Source organism: Rissa tridactyla, chromosome 2 (assembly GCF_028500815.1).
Source record: "Rissa tridactyla isolate bRisTri1 chromosome 2, bRisTri1.patW.cur.20221130, whole genome shotgun sequence".
Classification (NCBI taxonomy): Eukaryota; Metazoa; Chordata; class Aves; order Charadriiformes; family Laridae; genus Rissa; species Rissa tridactyla.
This window is the reverse complement of record NC_071467.1, coordinates 21,515,686-21,530,657: the sequence shown is the minus strand read 5'-3', so window position 1 is coordinate 21,530,657 and position 14,972 is coordinate 21,515,686. Positions and strand designations below refer to the sequence as shown.

The following is a 14,972-nucleotide window of genomic DNA, read 5'->3' as shown; positions in this document are numbered from 1 at the left end:
CATGGTAACAGAAGATAACTGGAACTGGATTTCAGGGTTGTCACCTCTGACATTCCAGTCTCTGTGTAGTGGCTTGGCATGATGATGCTTCACTGGAATGTATTAGCTAGTGGAAATGCATATCATTTCTGTCTTATGTGAATTGTCAGATTTGCTCAAGTCAGTGTGAGTTCTTACGAGGCCCGCCAAGCGCGCTTTGTCTAACTTACCATATCTAACAGCTACTTTGCTTCAAGATGCAGAGGCTTTTGTCTTGCATCTTGAACCAACCCAAAGAGCCTTGGTTTCAGTCCATAGTGCAATGGACAATGCACCACGCTGTTTGGTCAGTCACTGCGAAAGCTTTGTGAATGTGGTTATGGTATCATTACAGTATGTTTTTTTAAAAAAAAACCAACCAGCAACCTACAAAAACCAGGACTTGAATACATGGAAAAAGAATAACTTATTTACTGTAGCTGGTTTTGACATTCACCTTGAAGATCAGGTTGCAAAATTGTGACTTTCCTTCCTCGTGTTTCAATCACCAGTCTCAGCACTTTGTGAATACTTCAGAACATGCACTGTTCTTGTTTAATTTCTTTTAGGTTTTATTTCTAACCAAACAGACCTACTGAGATCAAAGATTTGTTTGCTGAGGCAACCTAGTGACCATTTCAGCATACAAGCATGCAGGCAAATAAGCACCCATATCAATATATTAACATACAAAACACTAATCATAACATCAAAGACTCCTAAAAACTTACTAGAAACAATTACAACTTGTTCCTATAATCATTGCAATTTATACACTTATAAGAGGATTGCTTTTAAACTGCCACAAGCCTTTGAAAGTTGAAACGCTGAAAACAGGGAATTTGCATGTTAAAAACGAGTTGCACACCAGGGTCTTATAAATTCTTTCTATTATAATTACAGAATGCCAACACATTCAGTCTGCAACCTGAAACACCTGCGGTACTAGAGAACGGGGCTCAGATCTAAAAAGGGTTGAGCTGCCCTTCCTTCGCAGCTTGCTGATTGCTGCCCAAGTGGAGGAAGCAGCAATGCGCTCTGAGTAACGTAGTGAAGCTTTTCTCCTGAATCCAGAGCCGCAGTTTGCTATTCATTCTACTGAATACTCACAGGCAAACTTTTCTGCAACAACTTTTTAATGTAATGGGAAATTACTTTCACTCCAAAATACAGCTTCTGCAAATTCCCATAGGATGATGTCTTATCGAGTATTACATTCTATCTGTAATTATAATAATACTTAGCACGTATATACCAGTAAGACTTTTCATCTTCAAAGTACTTTACAAACACTAACTAATTCATTAGACTGCTTCAGTGCTATCTGTCTGATTGAATCTATTGAAATATGAAATTTTTTTCTAATAGTAAAAACTTTCCTCAGTTTGGTGCAATCTGAGTAGCCCAAAACATTAGTCTTTTCATTCAAACGTGCTGGATTTTTTTTTTCACTGATGGTGGTGCTTATTTTACGACCTTGTTAGGCATTGTGAGACAGTCATACAGTGCTCAAGGTGAATTCTGTTATCTCTACCGCAGATGCGTATTATAACTAAAGTTGGGGATAAATTTGAGGGCTAATTTGTAAATACACATTAAAAACCTGCTACTTCCCTAAACTAATGCAGGAAATAAGTTGTAGATATGCTTTACCTTCGCGGCATTCTGTTCATCTCGTTGCGCTTTGAGTTGTCTGCTCTGTCGTTCATTAAGCACCTACACTTGCCTTGAGCTCTGCTGGGATTTTTGTACTAGAAAGATTAATTGGCTTGGATCACAAAACAATGTCAAATAGAAGATGGTAAAATAAATAAATAGAATAATGCTTCTTCCTTCAATTTGTATCTCATCATTCCAGATTACATTGTCTTGATTTGTGTTAGCTTTCTGTCTCCTATAGTGCCATTACTTCTAATGAAACGGTGTCAGCTGGCGTGTAGTTGTAATTCGATGTTATGTTATAGTTGCATGTGTATAATTTTGTTAGTTTGCTTAGCAATACATTGTTATTTCTGAAAGCAATTAGCTGAACAAATGCGTGGAATTGTACGTGTAGCAGATTTGGTCACCTGGGAGCTGTTTTCCTTACTATACCCACGATGAGATGAGTGGAGTAAATTGGCACGTTTCTAACAGGAAAATAAGTTTAAGAATCGGCTTGCAGTACATGGTACCGGTCGATGAGTTGCTGACTCAGAAGCACATACCATATTTCCTTTTAGCTTATTACAGTCATATCTTTGAGAGCAGAATTTTCCCCAGATCTTTGAGGAGAGCACAGGAATGTCAGCCTGACGTCCAGTTCGCTAGAGGCATCTATCGCCTATCCCACCTATCGCACAGGGAATAGCGACAGGGAGAGGAGTCTGGCACGTAGTTCCTATTGAAAGAGAATCTGAGCTGGCCAGCTAATTCCCCTTTTCCCTTCAAAACTCCATAAAATATTTTCCCTAGGCAAGCAAACACAAGAAGCGTGTGCGCGCATACGTATGTGTATATATATGACGTACATACATAGGATTATATTGCCAAGTTACTACAGTGGAATCCCAATTAATCTTCCATATAAATTTTTAAATTAAGAAACCAGTTATTTAAAATCATACATCAGAGTACATTCAGAGTGAATAGCTACGAAATAACTATTCAGTACTTGAAATTAATTCTATTTAGTCTAGGATCACTTATTTCTATCTGTATTTTTCATAGCTACATTTTCCCAATACTAGGACAAATTAGAAAAGGGAAAACCAGTTCACCAGTATCCCTTTTTACAAGCTCTGATACAAGCTGGCTACTCATGGCATGTGCCATCAACCCATTCTATTTTATTTTTTTTTTAAGGGAAACTTTTACAACTGTAATTACATTTAAAATACATGCTTTTTTTTGTTTTAATATTTATGTCAAACTTCTCTTCTGTTTCAAAAATGGCCTAGTCAATAATTAAAGAGATGTCCTAGAAACAGTAACTGAAATTTTAAAGACAGAATTGTAGCTTTCCTGGGATTACAAATATATTCTTTCCAAAAAACAGCTACAGAGTTTCAGTAATTCCAGGATGAAGTATTAATGCATGAACTGTATGTTCATCGCAACATTGAGCAGCATTTGTGCCTTTACCAGAGCTGTGCAGCAGACCTGGTAAATCTCTAAGAGCAGAGGTAGGAGTCCCCCCCACAACCTGGGAAGGGGCTGGAGTATTAACTGCAAATCTTCCACTGGGACTGTAAGGGATTTTAAAAAAATGAATTACGACTGAATAGAATAGAAACTGTGTAAAAAAAGCAGTTGCACAGACTGAAAACTACGCTCATGTAACAGACGTTTTCCTAGATATTATTTAAGCCATTTATATGAAATGTATGGATACCGTATGTTTAGTGGCATTGTTAAAACAGGGTGTCTGTACAAATATTTAGCTGTGGGAATTATAAAATCATAAGGCGATTAAGTTAGCTAGTTGTGAAATTCCAATATTGCTTTTTAAATGACTTCAGGATATAGGAGGTGCTAAGGTTATTATCTGTTATCAGGAATACAGCGGAATTGTACGACTGGATAATAACTAAACAACTGACACAATGTAAAATTACATTATCAGTGTGTTAAAACAAAATTGCGCCCTAAAGGAGTCTACATGCCAGCTCAGAGCTGCAGTGTAATTATGCTTAACTCTGATAATTAAAATACAACGGAGATCAACAGAATCATTTTCATTAAGAAAATTATTAATGATGGTGGTATAACAGTAATTGATTGCAGAGCACCACAGGATAACTCTGTGCAGGAAAACCAACATGTTTAACGTGTGTCTGGGCCGGTTGGGTGGCGTCGGGTACCACCAAGGGCACTGCCCGGACGGGTGGCACCTCTTCTGCTGCAAACCCCAAAACGGCTGCTTTTTGGGCTGCGGCTCAGAGGGAGAGGGACGGGCGCTGGGGGACGGGGTGGCGGGACGGGGTTGGGGACGGCTGCTGAAAAGGAACCGGCTGCCGGCAGCGACTCAAGCCGTCCGTCATCTCATTTGGCGCAAGGCGGTGTTTGGTTTTGCATTTCCATTAGTGATTTACTGATGTTATTTCCTCCTCTGCCTGGCCTCGCTGAGTAGTTTATGCCCGTCGTTATTTCTGAGAGGATGGGGGAGGAGAAAAAAAAAACAAACGTCCTCGCCCCACCACGGTTTCACAGGCACCGCGTGACGTCTTCGTAAGTAATTCCACAGGACGGTCCTGTTAATTGTCCTGGCGGCGTGGACACGCGATATCAAATGCCATAAAAAGGCTCCATCCCTCCATGAGTGAAATCACAGTCGGTGCCCACTGAGCGACTATAACAAAATCCTGGCTAGGGAGGATGTTGCCTAAGGGTGAGATCCGAGAATTGTCATTTTCTTTTGGTGAACACAAAATGGGGGGGGGGGGGCAGCAAATTCAGGGGAGTGCTTCTCCACACAGCTGAGGGATGGGTGCTTGCTCAAACAGATGCTGCTTTTGAAAGCTGCCCAAAAAAGTCTATTCTCCAATCACAATGGAGAACAAGCCTGCTAGGGTGGATTTACGGGATGAGATTAGTTCAAATGACAGCTGCCCACACTGAAACTGTGTCATGTAGCTAATTTATAAATAGGAAGTCGAGGAGAGGCAGCTCGCAGGAGAGGGCAGCGCTGGAGTCTGGGCTGGAAGCAGAGGGCAGCCCTCGGCTCTCCCTGCACCGCCCAGGGCTTGGCTCAAAATAAGTCCCTCCATACATGACTGTTGACTGACTTCACTGGATTCAGGATGAGTTATTTAGCTGATGTATGTCCCATGCATTGAAGATACAAACACTGCAAAAGGGTTACATGCAATTACTAGTAAGAATTAACTGCAATCTTTAATTATTTTCTAATTGAAACAATCTGGTTTTTAACATACAGTGAAAGTCAGTTGTCACAACAGAAGGGTTCTTAAATTTTTCTTTAGTGACAGAGGATTACTTTTCTTAATTGTTCTGTGAGATCCCTGGTGCCATGTTTTCCCCAGCAAATGAGTTCTCAGCTAGCAAATACTTTTTTTTTTCCCTGCAACTTCAGGCAATGTAATGGTACATTGCGCCACAGACATAGAGCATTGGAGACCCTAACGAGACACAGGTCAAACATCATAAGGAGTTTAAACACTGCTGCATTAGAATATGAGTATATTTTGTTTTGGGTCAGAGAAGTAGTTGTTTAATAGGCCAAAGGTTAACTTGGGGCATATATTTCAGATTGCAAGGGGCTTCTTTCCACCTACCGTTAAAAGCAAATTGAGTGAATTTACTTAGTCTATTCCACGTGGACAGTCAGAAAGCAGCAGTATCTGCTGTTCTGCCGGATGCCTCCCTTAGCTAAACAACGTGCTGAAGCCTTTGGTGGTGATACAGGTTTTTGTTCTTTCCAGTCATATTGTTCCAATGATAAAAAATCTGAGTTTTTAACAAAATGCATGTGACGCTTATCCTACTATCAAAGGTCCATGGAAGAGCTTGTTTTACATTTCTTTTTCCACAACACTGAACAATTGCCAAACTCAAGAGAAGTATGATTGTGTGTGTAATGCTTACAGAAAATAATGGCTCTCCAAGGGCAGTACACCTTCACAGTCATTGGGAGAAAGTGCCATGGATACAGACATAAAGACATGATTGGCAGGCAAGGAGATGGCACGATTCCCTTTGGTTTTGCAGGGATGTTGAGAAGGCGGGATGCCTAACGACACTGTTGCAAACGAAACTATTGCAGATCAGTCCTGCTACTTTCCTTGCTGGCCACAGAAGGAGAAGATATTTTGTCCCCATGTTTAGTGGTATTTTTGGCTTCCTGATGGCAGACACAGTGTTGTGGATTTAATTCAGACACAGTTCAGCTTCAAAGAACTCACAAAGCAGGATTGTCATTTTTCCTTATTTTTATTTTTTACCTGTGCAAATAGATTCAATGGGGGATTATCTGCTCTAGGGAGTTTAGAGGTCAGGGTCTTCTGTATAGTTTTAATTAGCTACAAGAAAAAGGTTATTTTATGCATCTTAGTATATGTATATAATAGCATACAGTGAATTATTACATGCCCTCTAAATTCTAAGCATGTAGAAGACGACAAGAAATGCAGGGGTACAGCTCTAGTTCCACTTTCAATATGAAAATGCTTTCGTTCATTATTAGTACCTTTCATTTACATAGCAGCCAAGTGATATTTTTACGTTGTTCTCATATATAACTCTGTCTGGGTTCTTTTCTTGTGTTCTTCTTGTCACTTATTGTGTAGTTTATTTCATAGTTGGGATTCTTTTTCATTTGAGGAGGCAAGGAAATAGGCAGTATACTGACATGATTGGAGCAGAATTATATATTTTGGACTGAGGCTATAAAAAGCTGTAAACTGAGTCTAACACTCACCTATGAGAACACGTTCAGGATGGAAAAGAAGCTCAGTCTGTACTTCACACTGGGGCCATGTGAAAAGAAATATTGCTTATATTATTCATACCACTGGCAAAAATAAATGCAAACATCATGCAGAGATTATTTTTTTTTTCAAGATATGTATTTGTCCCTCATTTTTCTAAGTCAATTGCAGCAGAATCAGTCATTTAGAAATCAATTTAAGAAAAATATTGTCATTATTTTCAGGATATGACATAGATGCTAAATGTGTTTTATTTTCTTTTTAATTAATTTTTTTTCCAATCCATTATGCTAAATAAATATTGAGGACTGCAGTAAACCTTGTGACCCTTGTGGCTTATGGCAGCGTTACCTCTGTCATCTTCCCTGCAAAGCAAAAGGGAAGAAAAAAAGCCCCCAAAATTGCTGAGCCACACATTTCAAGTTGTCGACAACCCCATCCACAAGAAAACAGAAGAAAATATATATGCACTCTGTCCTGTCAAAAGGCTTTCGCCTTATCTTGAGAGACTGTCAGGGCAGGAACATCATGGAATGGACAGGAGTCTATTAAATTAATAAGCTGCTGGATGGTGTCTGGAGAGTTATGATGCTCCATAAATCCAGTTTGATCATGGTGGACAAGGTTTAAATCTGCAGCCTTCTAATACACATCCAGGTCCTGGATTGGATTTGAAGTTTTGTGCTGGAGACACAGAGATAGTCCTGCAGCTTGTGAATTAAGATTTATCATTTTTTCATACTGGGGTGTTTTTTTTTCCCTGCACTTCTTGACAAAAATGAAAACACCTTAGGGATCCTGGCAAATGTTACTGCTTGAAATGAAAGAGCTGTTGTCAAGGTGAAACCATGACCTAGAAGCCTAAAATCAAACCTTGGTCATTCTTTTCAGGCAGCTCCATTGGTGCTGAGTATAAAACGTCTGTATGGGAGAAACAGGGCTGGATTTGTCTGCAACCTGCTTTGTAGTGATTCCTGTCATACACTCCGACTGTGTACTTGTGATACAAGACAAACTAATGGTGTGCCTTATAAAAGCAAAAGCTAAAAAAATGTAGAAATATATTCTTCTCCCATTCGAGGTGGTTCTGTCCATAACTGACAGGGCGGTGCGAGATTTCTGTGCCCCTTACCTCTAAATGGATTGAGCCTGATGGTAATAATTCAGGGAGGACTCCTTCATAGCATGCAAGGAAAACCTGTGTGACGTGCCCCCGTGATGTCCATGTGGGCTGTAGAGCTGGACCGCCTGGAATGTGATGTTAAAACGGTGTTGGCTGTGTTTTGTCTCTAGCTGCTCACAAACAAAGCCATTATTACAGCACAACAGGTGGAATTCAAGTGTCTCTTGGCCACTTAATTGACCTGCAAGCCAGTGATTTGTTATTAGGTCCCCAAGCTCATATTCTTGTTACTCTGGAGGCTCCGGCAGGTGATTGCTGTGCTTGCTTACGCAGGTGATGGCACAGCCAGCAGTTCCCTCTTCTCAAATGCCCTAGACACATTTTGGGTCCTGCCAAATATATGTATTGATGGTACTTAGGGTCTGTGTTACTTTTAAAAGCAATCTGTACTCATTTTTGTTCTCATTGTTAATTTAGGAGCTTAAAGAGATTTCTTGACATTAGAGAAGTATAAAACCAATGTATATGTTAAAAGAAAAGGATAGGTCCTGTTGCAATACCAAGGACACCGAGATTTGTTTTATGCTCAGGAAAATGGATTCAGAGCTGAAAGCAATTGAAAAAGCTCTTCTGGTGTGTAGGTTTCCTTAAACAGAAATTGGGATCAAGATGTAACCCTCGGTCACATCCATCCATACATCTCCCTCCATTGTCTTCCAGAAATTACCTAAAAGCTGTAGCCAGAGATCATGTGTGACTGAATCCTGACCTCTCTATTGATCCTGGGGATCAATCTGTGTACTCTCTGATCCAAAGATCAATGCCAGCATTTCTCTCCTTCTCCCACGGCATTCCTGCACTGCTCCCTAGTGCAGACAGAGGCCACGAGGAGCAGAACTTCACAGCAGGGCAGTGTGGCGCCGAGCCCAGCAGTGCAGACCACATCCATTTTTCCTAATGCAACGGCAGTTGCACCCTGCTATTTGGGGCAGGTTATGGGGTGTGTATAGTAAAATGGGGAGGAGGGAGAGTGGAGGTTAGGGAAAGAACATTCGGGAGTCCCTTGTTGCAGCTGCTCTTGCAAACAAGGCAGGAAACTCCCACTGCCTGCAGCTGCCCTTCTCCTCACCAGTGCTGGGGCATCCCTCAGCCTTCCCACTGTTTTAGTCTTCTCTGAAGAAACTGAACTGAAGGAAAGTATGGGGAAGTTGCAGCCCGCTTCAGTGTGTATTTAATATTTAAGGAACGAACCCCTGTTACGGCAGACAAGGAGAGAACTCGGCAGCTTTCTTAAAATGTAATTTCTTGTGGTGTTACAAAAAGAAAAGAAAAAAAAAATAGAAAAGCTGTTTCGGATTTGATTTTTTCTTCCTTGTTTCAGTTTCATTCCATCAAGGCATGCGGAGCAATGTGCCGCTGACAAACAGAAATCCATGCTAGAGTGTGCAAGAATTGTGATATTTGAAACAAGCTGCGATGTTGAAGCAGATTTAGTGCAGATGTTCTGTGACTGAGTGGTGATGCACATGACTGGATCAGTTGGTGGCATGCAGAACCAAGGTTTGTTGCGGGAGAAGAAATTGCCTGTAAGATAATTTCCTATGAGAATATCATAGTATACAGGCATATATACATTCATTCATACATCATGCATACATGCATATATATATATATATATTAAAAAAATAACTCAGGCCTCAGTTATTGTTTCACTCAAGCCACAGAAGGTTCTGAAATCTCTTCCTATAGCTGCAATATGTACGTCTGCATAGACAACTCCAGCTATTCTGAACAATTATACTATCACAGGTTTATAGTCATTGAGAGGAAATATTACTTGGAAAAGAGTTTAGAAGATAGAAGCAATAAGTCCTCGCTAACATTGTTAAGGCTCAAGAAAAGTGTTAGTGTTAGCTTTATAAATTACAGAAGAATGCTAAATTGCAATAAAGTGGTAGAAGATGACACATGGAAAAGATACACTTTAGGAAGTGCAAACCAATGTAAAAGGAATATTGAAAAGTTAGATTGTATTAGCAGAGTTGTATGCAGACTTAATCAGATGGATTTAGTAACCATTGTAGCTTCTTATTTAAAAAATAGAAGTGCACAGTCAGATAATAAATACTGGGCTCTATAACGTTATTTTGGTGAATGGAGAATTCTTGTTTGTAACAGTGGCGATATAGAAACACACTCAAATTGAAAGTTTGCTTTTACAATTGAATATATTAAAATAATGTGGTAGGAGTATATTGAACAGTAAGGACAGTACACAAATTCTTCAAGATCTGAACAAATGAAAGACATTTTTGAGAAAACCAAGGATCCGTGGGTTAATGGTAATTGACTGATATGCCCTAACCTTCAACTCAGAGACTAAGACTAAGTATTGTGGTTGGTTTGTTAGCCGAAATAAATGTTCAGATACATAGGGACGGAATCATTTGAGATGTAGAGGAGACAACTGTGTCTTTGGTCAGCCAAAATGTTTGCTGATATTATGAGATGGGTGATTGAACTTAAAGTATGAGATGAAAAGGAACTGTTTTATACCAGAAAATGAGAGAGATGGCATCAAGTGATCACTATGCATCTTCTATTAATAAGCTCTTCTTTTAAATGTGAACAGGCTTGCTTTTATGGTGGCTGCACGTGCATTTTAATGGATTTAAATTATGTGAAGTTTAAATGCATTTTCAAGTTACAATTAAATGAAAATTTAAAATAAGACTGACAGATTGCTACGGCTAAGCCAGTTTTATGATTAAGGTTCAATTAAATTATATTTATCGTTGGAGCAAATGAAGTATGAAATCACAAACAATGATATTTTTCAATGACTTACTTTGGTGGAAAGTGTAGCCTGAAGTATGACTTCAAGACTTTTATCTTCCATTCCCTCCTAAAGTAGAAATTAATTAGGGCTAAACAAGTGTTGGCTATATGTTCAGAACCCCATCCTGAGAGTCTTTCGTGGACCAGTGGTCCAGGAGCAATTTGCTAACAAAGCTGTTTTGTGATGCAAAGTATTATGTATTTTTTTGGGTTTAACTAGCTAAGTTAGGGAAAAAGTTGAAATTTTAACAATGGTTTAAGGAACAAACCATTTTTGTTGCTTTCACGGAAGCCACTTTTGGCCCTTTGCACTCTCTCAGAAGATCTGCTGAGATCAACTCTTTAAATACAGTTCTTTCTCTTTGCATGTACTTTCTATGTAAATCCCTAAATGTCGTAAGCTTTGCGGCGAGTCAAGGAGAGAATGCTGGTTTTGTACACGCAGGCTATTTCGTCATTACAATTGCTGCACCTTAACGCGTAAGACGACATTTTTCTGGCTTGCCATGATGTGATCACCAGCTTTATGTAAGCATAGTACTGCTCTGTCTTTCTGATACACTTCCTATAATTTATTTATTTTCTCTTCATTTTGTCCTACAGAAATGTATGTAAAAGGAACAACATTCTGCACTCTGTTTCTTTGGTTTGGTCTTCATTTTGTAATCAAGGGCATATCATAACTTTGGACATTGAGCAACTTGAATTTTTTTGCCATATTTAAAAACCGATCCACACTATCATAAAAATTGTTCTTTCCAAAATACCATTCCTCTCCTTTATCAAAATGCTCCTAAGTGACGTTAAGCAGAAAATCTTAATTTCATATCAATTACACCTAAGAAAACCCTTTAATATATTCAGCTAGAAGATTCCAAAAAAGTGATGAGCTGATATATGACCTTCTTCTCTTTCAGAACATATGTACATATTCAGCAAAGTGAAGCATGATCCTTGTGTTAGCGCTTGGATTTTTGTTGTCTGCTGCTAATTATTGCAAAGTCTAAACATGTGAACAGTTGAATACTCAAAGGTCTAATTGTACAGAGAGAGTTCAGTTCCTGAGTCAGAGAAGTCTCCAAAAGCACCCATTGAGAAGTACTTTCCTTAACAGGAGCATTTTTTTTGAACTGGGACTCTTTTAGTCTGTTAAGCTGGTCCATGAGAGAGCTAAGACTTGGTCCTTAAGCTGAAGTATTGAAGGAAGTCCTTAAGTTCAGGACTGCTGTTTTTGTGTGTCAGTCTTGTATGGCTGTATCACATCCCTCGTGTTGTCTCTGGGACTTAAGTGTTCTAGAAGAATCACTAGGAGCTGATTAGCTGAGGTTTCCTTTGAGCACATTAGCCCAACAGTCTACCATTAATATCCGGCAGCATTCCTTATTTTTACTTAGTTTCTTTACCTTTTTTTTTTCAGGAGTTAAGTTGGGTCAGTTTGCAATTGCAATTGGCAGACTCCAGCACTATTACTAATACCATTGGCTACTGGGCAAAAAGAAGCAGCCTGCAGTTTTTAACAGTAAATCTGAATCTAATTCTGTTTTGGAAATGGTCCGATCAGATTTTAGCTGTGTGCCACCAATCAAACACCTGATTTGTCAACCTGCCTTACTTTTCCGTAGTAACAACTTGTCAGAGCCTGGTAGAAGGTTGCTTGTGATTCATATTGCAATGAATTCACTAGCTGTAGCCCCCCAAAATTAGGTAGTAGGTGCATATGCCCAGCAGAGCACGATAAAAAAATGTACACTGTTCCTTTTACAATTATTTATTTTCCTATGGCATCTCTGATGAAAATGGGTGAATATTTTGAGCTAAAGAGTTTTGTAGAATAATACTGTAAATGGAGGACACAAAAAGAAGAAAAAACCCTACTCTGAGGAAAAACAATTCCGTTTTACTTAGGAAACAACCTTGCTTTTCTTTTTATTGTTAAGGACAACTTAGAGTTTCAAACTCAATAATCACGAAGGGTCACTGTTTTGCTTTATCCTGACATAACTATTGTTTCTATGGAAAATAGACGTTTTCCATAGCGCTGAACCAGTTACCCTATATCCTTAACACAGGGAACAGCTGTTAATGTTTTGAGGTATTTAAAGTATTTTCAGTGTATAGTATTTGGTTGGTGCATTTTTTTTTTTTTTGCATCACAGTCCGTTATCTTCATTGGCATCTACTGGTGCAAAACCGGTATAGTGGAGTAGAGCCATCCCATGATTTTTCTCATTCATTGTTCTCATTTCTTCTCCTCAATTTCCTGCTCTGCAGAAATTCATGTGCATAGAGGAAATGTCCAAAAAAGGATGAGTAGTCCTTTCTAGCATGTCTATAATTTCATAATTGTAAGTACCTAAAGATACTGAGCTCTGCCTCCAGAGATGGAAAAAAGAGTCACCAGACAGAGTAAGCCATCAGCAGGGACCTACAGTCCCCTGTCATCCCTTCATCGTAGATCCTAAATATTGCATTGCCAGCAGGGCTGTTTGGCAAATTAAAACACCAGAAAGAAGCCACGCCAGGGCTTTACGTAGAGTTCAGGAGATGAAAAGGAACTGCCGGAAGTAATTGGGTCCCAACGTTTTGATAATATTTGGGTTGCTTAATTACACTCGCCTTTGTTCCCTTTTGAAAATGGGATGCATCATTCTGTCTCTTTCAGAGCTTATCTAGCATTTAACTAAACATAGCTGGACTAATAAATAAGCTTTGCAGAGTAATAGCATGCATACTGCATCTTCAGAATCTTTTTATATTATCTACTCAGAATATTGTGTATGAACGAAAGTAATAGTACACAAGAAAGTATTATACAGTACTCTTCATGTCTCAGCAGCCCAAATAGTGAATGCATGATTTATGGCATACGTGGCTGAAGTGCAGGAGAATTTTTCCTGAGTGGAAGTGTTTTTAAAACGCTTTGTAAGACGTGCAGTAAGAGTATGCAGCCTTTTAAGGCGGGAGTTAAGAAGCAAACATTTCAAGCCTTATTATTTAGGAAAGATTTGGGTGCTCAGCATGCCTCTTTACATCTATCACTATAAAGACTCAAGAGAATAAAGGATTATTTGGAAGTATATTGATGGATTGTTGAAATGTAACTACTCAGTCAGACAGGCCTTTGATAACTCTTGTATATACTTGGAGTTGGAGGTGCTGACATGTAACACGGCTATACCTCATTAGGTTTATGTAAGAAAAGTGTGAATTTTTCTGAATGCATTTCATGCCCTCTTTTTTCATTTTTAAGTACAAAGAACTCTTCTTTGGGGAGATTTTAATATAAAATACTTTCTTACCCTATGGACAACTCACTCTGCGTTGCTTAGAATTTGGAATATTTCAGTCTCTCCAGTTGGAGAGGTAGTGTGAGCTCAGGTTGAAACGAATTGGAGGTAAACTTGTCGTCATTGTTTCATAAAGGGAAAAAACTAATACTTGAAATATTAGCAGCAAGTTTTTGGTATTTCATTTACATCGCAGTGAGGTACAGCTCTGTATTTGGATCTTAATTCAAACTTCCTCAGAAAGCACTGGCATTTGGATTTGGGAGGAGGTTGTAATTCTTGGCTTGACATCTTTTTTTTTTTTTTTCAGAATGATACCCTTTCTTAATTCACATTTTATCCAATCTTAAGACATTATGTAATTTTTTTAATTGGAGGAGATTGTGAGTACCTGTTTCTCTTGGAGAAAAAAACCAAAACGCATAAAGGCAACAGAACGAAGTGAACATAGCTCTATTCTAAATTGTCAGATTGTGCATAGGTCTCTCTAATACTTCTCAGGTTCTAGTCTGCTGGCGATATAGTTTCAATAGATGCACTAAGGAAAGTGCCAAGACCAGCTTTGACAGGGTTTTCTTTTTTTTCTTTTTTTTTTTTTTCCCCTCCTCCTCTTTCTCTTTTAATCCCTGTGGGGCTCTGTGATTTTTCATAGCTGGACTAAAGTTGTGTCAACGGGAGACTTGCACCATAAAGACTGAAATGTTAAAGAAAGCTACAAGGAACAGCTTTGAGGCAAGGTTTCAAGCTTTGTCATCACGCTTGAAGAATTTTCTGTTTAATGTACTGTAATGCAGTATTCAATGGGGACAAGTTTAATTGAGTTTTACACAACCCAGTTGGGAGTAGCGCTGCAAGGTAGGTGATGTCTAGGTTTTTAATCTTCCACTCCAGAGAGGCTTGTTGACGAAGTGGTTCTTTCTCTTTGTAAGAAAAAAGGGAAGCATGAGAAATGATACATCCGTGGATAAAACCAATTGGCAACCCCCAAAGGAATGAGGGCGATAAGGCGAATCCAGCACTTGTAAGAAATAAAAGAATCCAACTGTTCATTTAAATGAGAAACAACACATGTGATTGAGGAGGCAGGGAGGCTGGGCGCTGGAGTGGGGAGGAAGGGACTAACAAACAGAGTGGCTGGTGTCGGAGTTAGGCGTCCCGCACAAACAAGCCAGGGTTTGTTAGGCGGGTTACCGGAGAGATAGTTAACGACGTGTGTTTTTAAAAGAAAAAGGAGAGCCAGGCGTTCCCTGTGTCGGAGAAGGTGGCTGAAGTGGCAGG

The 14,972-nt window shown here is 39.2% G+C and overlaps 1 protein-coding gene across 3 annotated transcripts in view; it reads left to right on the top strand.

The window, feature by feature from the left end:
- The window catches only part of ZFPM2 (zinc finger protein, FOG family member 2), a 316,540-nt gene that overhangs the window by 208,494 nt on the left and 93,074 nt on the right, over nt 1-14,972 (top strand). The window lies entirely within an intron of this gene.